Raw genomic sequence first — 7,832 nt, forward strand, 5'->3', positions numbered from 1 at the left:
CCCCCCCCCCCGTCCCCACCCGGTCCCACTCGATCTTGATCCGGGTAGAGACCAGAGCGTCTAGAGGCTTTGGACTGGATCCTAACTGAATAATAACCAAGCAGACCTACACTTGAGGGAATACAATGTGAAATCATATTATCACCACACACACACACACACATTCCACTCCAGTGAAGTTCGGTTGTCATATTCTAAGTGTGGTAAAAGGCAAAATGCAGACATATGTTCTGCAGACCTATGTATACTTCTCTTTTTTAGTCTTCCAGGTTGCCTGCTTCCATCCACTGAAGACACTGGGTTGTTAGTAGAAAGGGGTGTGTGTGTGTGTGTGTGTGTGTGTGTGTGTGTGTGTGTTGGTAAGGTACTAAAAAAAAAAACTGCTGTGAAATCAAAAGGAAGGAACCCCAAGTGGTGGGCTAATAAACCCGGTAGTTCCTACACACAATATATGCTGTGCGTCTGCATGTAGGATGAGTAATTTTATGTGTTGACTTGGCCAGGTTATGGTGTCTCATGGTTTGGTTAAATACTGTTCTAGATCTGATTGTCAAGGTAGGTCATTTTCTTTTAGTCATCATTCTTATTACATCAGTAGGTTTTGAGTCAAGCCAGTTACCATCTAGAATGTGGTTGTGTCCCAGGCAGTCACTTGAAGCCCTTAAGAGCAAAGATGGCTTTCTGATCAGGAAGGAATCATGACTTTAACGCAGACACCTGTCTGAGAGTTTCCTGGTTAGGGCTGTGTTGAGTAAAAACTGCAAAGTCAACTCTTACCTGAATTTTCTGACCGTCAACCTGCCTTGCAGGTTTTGAGCTTAACATCCTCCACAATTGTTTGAGCCAAGTTCTTAACACGATCTTTACTCCTATTTTCATCTCTGCTTCTTTCCCTCTCCTTTTTTTTAAAATTAGACTATATCAATTGTATAGAGGGCTTCCATTGTGATATTTCCACCTATAAGTATAATATACTTTGATCTCACTCTGTCCCTCTTTTATTCTCTCATCCCTTCCACCCTTTTAAAATGCTTTTCAGTAGGCTGTATCGTTCTGTTTCTATACATGCACCTGCAGCACTTCCAAGATCTACCTGTATTTTTGTCTATGTTCTGTGGCTCTGGAGAAACCTGACAGCATGTGTACAAGTGTTACCTTCCTCACAGGTAAGGGGGAAGGCAGAGATGGATAATACAGGTGAGATTCAAATTCCTAGGAAATGCTTGATACTCCCCCGGGCTCCTCCTTGCAGGACAAAGCCTGTCCATTTTTTTAAATCTAAAGATGATAGGGGAGACATTTTTGTGTAGCACTTGGAATCTGAACAAGCTCAGAGAAGACAGTGTATGTAAGGCTGAGTCAACTTCCTGCATTCCATTCCCGCCCCCTGCAGCTCACCTGTGAAGGCATCCTGGCGAGATATAGACTTCCTTGATGTGTCCATAATGCCTCCCTCGCCCACTCAGGGGCCACTCTGCTTGCTGGACACACAGGAGGCTCCCCAGAGAGAATGCCCAGTAAACGTCACCCTCCCAAGGTGTGGAAAGGTGGCAGAGGAGATCGCACCCCCACACCTCACTGTGGCCTTCACAGGTGAAGACAATTAGGAAGCAGATACAAACGCGTTCTACCTCCCCCCCCTCCCGGCCCCCCGTGGGCTGACCACCTGTGCACAGGTGTCCCTTCTCTCTCCTCTAGCAGGAAGGACAAAGGGGAATCACCCTTACCTATCAACTGTGGAGAGGGCACCATCTCCAGATGATGTTACCTCCAGACCACACACTTCCTGACTACCTTCATCCGCTATTGATATGCTCCCTTGTGGTTACTTCCGAGCAGAGGCCCACGGTTCTTTCCCTTTGTCTTGTCACTTCACAAACTCCCTTCTCCTTTGTGTTAGAGAGACTTTATCAACTGGAGCCGGAAGCCACCATCTCCTCTTTTCCCGGCCATGTCCCCACACATAGATCTGCCCAGGGAACGTGGAGGGTCGCGTGGAGGTGAAGGGTGGGGAGACCCTGGGGGTCGGGGGTCGGGGTGGGGAGGGGAGTGGGGCCGCGGCTGGCGCTGCGCACGCGCAGAAGCGGCTGGAGGGGGGCGGCGCGCGGTGTCCGCGTGGCACGCGCGGTGCCCTCGTGGTGCCCGTGCTGTGAAGACCCCGGCAGGCTTGCCAGGGCCGCCCATCGCTTCCGATCCTCTCTTTGCAGAGAATCTGCCTCGCGCGGGCGCGACCCCGACCCCCACCCTGCTCCACTTCGCCCTCTCCCCGCGCCCGCGGGCCTGCGGGCGTTGGAACGTCAGCGAATCGCAGCCCTCAGGCGGGCTGACGTCACCGGCGGAGGCTGCCGCGGAACGCGGAACGGTCTTCTGTGACCAAAGGGAGGCTGCGCAGCGTGAGCCCGGATAGCTCAGTCGGTAGAGCATCAGACTTTTAATCTGAGGGTCCAGGGTTCAAGTCCCTGTTCGGGCGGAAGCTTTTTTTCTCCCCGCCATGCCTCATGAGAACTACATTTAAGGGTGTTAAGACCCCCCGTGGCTGTGCAGAGAAAACCGTACTAAAACCCCGTGCACAATGTGCACCTCCGTATTTGATCAGCCGCTGTTTCCCGGTGGGGAACCGAGGTTTCAACAAGATCCAGCCATCGCAGCCCCTGTCTCCTCCCCCTCCGCGGTGCTGCTGGCTCGGGGTTAGGTGCCTGCGAATGCGGCCTGGACCCTCGCCTCCCCCCGACCCTGGGAAAGAACGAGTTCCTCCAGGGAGATCAGATCCCCCCGCGCTCGACAGGGACTCCGCTCGGGGTTGAGGCCTTACGGTAGCTGCTGGACTGCTGGAGGGAGCAAATCATCATCATCATCATCATCATCATCATTGTCATCATCAATCATCATCATCAGCAGCAGCAGCACAGCCACTCAGGAAACTGAGATCTAAGGAGAGGTTCAAACCCACCTGAAGTGGAGCTGCAGCTTAAGTGGTAATGCTCTAGCCATAAACAACAGAATTCAAACCCCAGGACTGGCACGCGCGCACACACGCACACCGCACACACACGCACACCGCACATGCACACCGCACACACACCTCTAGAAAGTGAATCTCTTCCTCCGCATTAAAGCTCAGCCTCCTCAGGAGAAAGGATGATGATGATGATGAAGGCCGTGGCCACAGTTTCCATCTCCTAAACCTGTGATAACTAAACGAGATAACACAAACCACTAAGAAGAGTCTTTGCTTAAAAGCCAGTAAGTCAGACGTCGTCGCCATTCTTAGAATTAAAGAGATTTCTGGCTAGCCCAATAAGAGATTCGCATAGAAACAGAGAAAGAGTCATTTCAAAGAAATCGATGCCCAGCATCATAAAATATAAGTCAGTGATTCAAAGAAGGGGGGAGAGTGATTGATCGAGATGGCCTTCTTTTTTTCCTAGGGTGCTGAATGATGGGGCTCAGAGACATTGCAGAAGAAACAGGTAAGACAAGCAGCTGTGGCAAAGGAGAATCTTCCAAACTTTTCCTCCCCAGCTCCCCGGAAGTGATCAATCAAGTTAAGTTTTGGCCCCTTTGGAAGGTGGAGTCTCTGCCCCCCACCCATTCTTCTGGCAGTCCCAGACCAGGGGTGGAAACCCTCCTCTCAGCCATCCTTGGCTCCCTTTGGTGGGGGTTGGCAGACTGAAAACTGGAGTCTGTCTCCATCCTAATTTCCAAAAACAAAAAAGGGGTGGGGTGGGGGAGGGGGGCTTCAGAGGAGACAGATTTGGCTCAGTCCTGGGGGACTGAGGGGGAATCAGGTGCTTTGTGTAACCCACGCGGTGCTAGTTTTATTTATTGATTAAATGAAAACGAACCCAGAGCCTCTGAGGCCGGACAGGCACAGTCGTAGCTATTTTCATTCTTATTGGGGCCACCGGTAGAAGGAGGAAAAGTGACCAGGAAGACATTGAAAGGTCACCGGAGACAAGGCAGAGCAGCAAGGAAGAAAATGGTCCCTACGTGACAGGGACAACTGCTCCTTATTCTGAAACCCACTGAACCGAATGAGGTAATAGGACTGAAAATTAAAAGGTTGGAGATAAAGGGACGCCTTTTTCCTTCTTTCACTTTTAAATTTCCCATTAGCAGAGAAAGAAAGCTTTTCGTTCTCGCCGAAATAGCTCAGTTGGGAGAGCGTTAGACTGAAGATCTAAAGGTCCCTGGTTCGATCCCGGGTTTCGGCAGTGGTTTTATTCGTGCTGGAGATGCTGGACGTTTTCTTACACACTCCACTCCCTCGGAAAGAGCATCCAGAGTTCAACCCCTCCTACATCCTAGGATTACCATCACCTCTGCGCACAAAGAGACGCAGCAGTGCGCAGGCTGCGGGGCCTCCGGTCACCTCGCGGGGGCTGCAGATTGTCTCCTAAGGAGACTCTTCAACCTGTGCTTCTCACCGCAGGACCCCGGGTCCGGGCTGCCCGGCGCAGGAGCAGCGCGGCCGAGGGCGATCGCGAGCCCGAGGCGGATTCCTCGCCTTCGCCTCGCCTCGCGCTCCGCCCAGGGCGCCCACCTAGGGCGCAGTCCCGCCAGGGCGCAGTCCCGCCTGGCTCGGCCCAGACTCAGGGCGCAGTCCCGCCTGGCTCGGCCCAGACTCAGGGCGCAGTCCCGCCTGGCCCAGGGCGCGGTCTCGCCTGGCTCGGCCCAGACTCAGGGCGGGGCGCAGTCCCGCCTGGCTCGGCCGTCTCGAGACCACCGTTCCTGCTGTGGTTCTGATGGCGGCGAGACGGGGGCCAGATCTGTGGCTTTACGACTTTCTTGAGGTTCAGGTTCGTTTTGGGGAAAATCCTTGAAGAAAAGGCAACAGTGGAAATCTGCTTTAGCGTGGTTTCCTTCTGGAGTTTTGCTGCGGCTTAGCAGAACCCCGGACACACAAGGCTTAAAATAAGCTTCCGCCCGAACAGGGACTTGAACCCTGGACCCTCAGATTAAAAGTCTGATGCTCTACCGACTGAGCTATCCGGGCTCCCAGGGTTCGCGCTCTCCTCGATGATCCACGGTGGAACAGGCTCGCGTTCTTTCACCAGTGGATCCCACCCCTGCCCCTTCGAGGCGTCGGCTTGCTCCCGGCAGGGCTCCCTGAAAAGGGATTTTAATTCATTCATTCATTAAGCTAACTAATTCATTTCTTCTTCTCCCCATGAGGCGATGCCCAGAGTTAGGCTCTCCGGGCAGACCAGATTCAGGATCTGGTGGTCCAAGTGGAGAGCTCGCCTGTGTCAGCATAGACGAGTAACGCCGGTGGGAGTTGGGGGGCGGCGGGGGGTAAGGGAGAAGGATAGATAGAGGGGTACATCGCATACATGAGTGGAAATGTCGCAAGGAAACCCCCTGGGGCGGGGGAGAGGCGGAACCTGAACATCTTCACACCCCCACCCTACCGCCCAAGTGGAATCCAGATTCCGATCACTCGGGTAAGGGCTGGATTTGATCTCATGGGGTGACGGTTACCTGGGGAGCAGTCTCCCCCGGGAATCCAATGGGTCAGTTAATCATTTATCACGTGGCCTCCTAATACGAAGTCCCTTGAAGAGAGATTTGGGATCCTATGTGAGGACATTTTTTTTAAAGATTCTTTTATGCAAAAATAAATAAGAATGGTGGGCGAAGATTTAAAAAAAAAGAAGAAAGAATCAGTTGTGGCAAGATAGTAAGGTTATGGCAAATAGAAAGACCACAGTGTGCCAAAGAGAATGTGTGGAATAAAGCTTGTAAAAGAAAATTAAGGGGTGACGAAAATCTCATCTGGGCCCCTGAAAAATGAAACAGGGGCGAACTGTCTTGACATACTTAGTGTCCACTTACATAAAAACAAATGATGACAGGTGGGGAAAACTGTGCTGGGGAGGGGTCTCAGTGGTTCAGGAGGGAGAGGGAGGGGTGAAGGGTGAAGATGGTTAAAGCGCTTCAATGCATGTGGGAAAATAGACAAAATTGGATTATCCACTTATTTTAATTTTTCCACTGGATTGAAGTTCTTTAATTTTTTCCCACTGTTATTATAAAGGTGATATACAGAGGGATTACAGTTACATAAGTCGGGCAAAGAACTTTTTTTTAAAGAAGGGGTGAGGGGTAAGGAAGAGAGCTAGAAGGTTCATGGGTTTTCTCTGTAGGGTCATAGTGACTCTCCCTCCCTGTACAACGGATGTGTGCTAATACAGACTCCTTTAAAAAGAGGAAAAATAAAGGATATATGTAGATCTGTGCAATTGTATATATGTTGTTGTGAACCAGTGGAAATCTCTAAGGTGGAGAATTAGCCACCTTTCAGAGAGTGGCAACTGGGCTCTTGGTGTTTCCTTTATGACCATCAATCTGTACTATTGACATTTAAAAGACCAGCACATATTACCTGATCATCTTGCTTATCGTGACATCTTGATCAATGCCACCCTCTTTCCCATCATTCTCCCATTCCTCTCTTCAAGTATGGAAAAAAAAAACCGTGATCTGTTAAATGATTCCATGTTCTCGAAATCTCTTAGTTGGCTTTTCAGATGAGAACATTCGGGAGGCAGAGAGAAGTTAAAGGCATACACTTCTTTCCAGCCTCAGTTTCTTGAAGTAGCTGGGATTACAGGCCGGAGCCACAAGTGTCCTCCCTGGTGCTTATTTTCTTTCTTTCCGAAATTCTCTTGTTTCTCTCTTCCTGTTTTTCTGTTTTTTCCTTTTCTGTTGATTTATGTTTTGCTTTAGCCCCCCCTACCCCCCCAACCTGCCTGCCTTTAAGAGTATGTGGTCTGTAGCAGGATTAAAGAGATAACCGCTGGTGCAGAGTGAACATTTTCACAGCAGCCCCCGCCTTGCTCCCTGCCCCAAATGCCAGTGTGCAGTCATGGCAGGCCCCACGTTCACCATCAATGCTGAAAGCGGGCTCGGGAATAGACGGACATGCTCAGGCCGAAAGCCCCCAGCCACTTTCCTGGCTGTGGTTTGAACGCCTCCGGGTCGGCAAAAGGAACAGGAAGTGAGAAAAAGCGAGGGCGCGTCTACCAGAAGTGGGGTTCGAACCCACGCGGATATGAATCCATTGGATCTTAAGTCCAACGCCTTAACCACTCGGCCATTCTGGTGAGCGGCGGGCAGAGCGCTGCTGTCAGGTAACCCGGGCAACGCCGAAGCGGCAACTGGAAAGTTCCCAGGGAAGAAGGCCGGATCTGAAACGCAGCTGCGTGCGGTGAGGGGGGGGACGACACCGGGCTCAGGGCCTTTGCACACGGGCGGGGGGGGGGGGACACCGGGCTCAGGGCCTATGAACACGGCGGGGGCATCGGGCTCAGGGCCTTTGCACACGGGCGGGGGGGGCACCGGGCTCAGGGCCTTTGCACACAGGCGGGGGGGGCACCGGGCTCAGGGCCTTTGCACACGGGCGGACGGACTGCGGGGGGGCGGGGGGTGTCAGGGGGGCCGGGCAGGGAGGCGGAAGGAAGGGTTGACGAGAAGCTTCGCACTCATAACCTGACAGGGGGAATGGTAACTAAACAACAGCAGCAGCAGTAACAGTACCTACCCACAGACAGACAGAAAGTGTGCAGCACTAAACGCTTTATTCCAGCAATGAACGTTTCCACCAGATCTGACGGTCTCCGTTCTTGATGTCAGTTATAAAAGCAGGACGCGGGGTGGGGGGACCCTCAGAAAGCGCGACCCCCCCCCCCCAGCAGCTCAGCCCCGACGCGGCGCCACGGCCCGGAGGCGCGGGAAAGTGGATCCCACCCCTGCCCCTTCGAGGCGTCGGCTTGCTCCCGGCAGGGCTCCCTGAAAAGGGATTTTAATTCATTCATTCATTAAGCTAACTA

At 52.3% G+C, this 7,832-nt stretch overlaps 4 non-coding genes across 4 annotated transcripts; 2 read left to right on the forward strand and 2 right to left on the reverse strand.

The window, feature by feature from the left end:
* Positions 1-2,397: 2,397 nt before the first annotated feature.
* On the forward strand, positions 2,398-2,470 carry Trnak-uuu. The gene has a single exon. It is a non-coding gene; the product is annotated as a tRNA-Lys (tRNA).
* A 1,671-nt stretch (positions 2,471-4,141) lies between these two features.
* Positions 4,142-4,214, forward strand: Trnaf-gaa. Its single transcript has one exon. It is a non-coding gene; the product is annotated as a tRNA-Phe (tRNA).
* A 709-nt stretch (positions 4,215-4,923) lies between these two features.
* Positions 4,924-4,996, reverse strand: Trnak-uuu. The gene has a single exon. It is a non-coding gene; the product is annotated as a tRNA-Lys (tRNA).
* Positions 4,997-7,023: 2,027 nt separating this feature from the next.
* Trnal-uaa lies at positions 7,024-7,106 on the reverse strand. The gene has a single exon. It is a non-coding gene; the product is annotated as a tRNA-Leu (tRNA).
* Positions 7,107-7,832: the final 726 nt, after the last annotated feature.

The sequence above is a fragment of the Dipodomys ordii genome, unplaced genomic scaffold (assembly GCF_000151885.1).
Source record: "Dipodomys ordii isolate 6190 unplaced genomic scaffold, Dord_2.0 Scaffold117, whole genome shotgun sequence".
Classification (NCBI taxonomy): Eukaryota; Metazoa; Chordata; class Mammalia; order Rodentia; family Heteromyidae; genus Dipodomys; species Dipodomys ordii.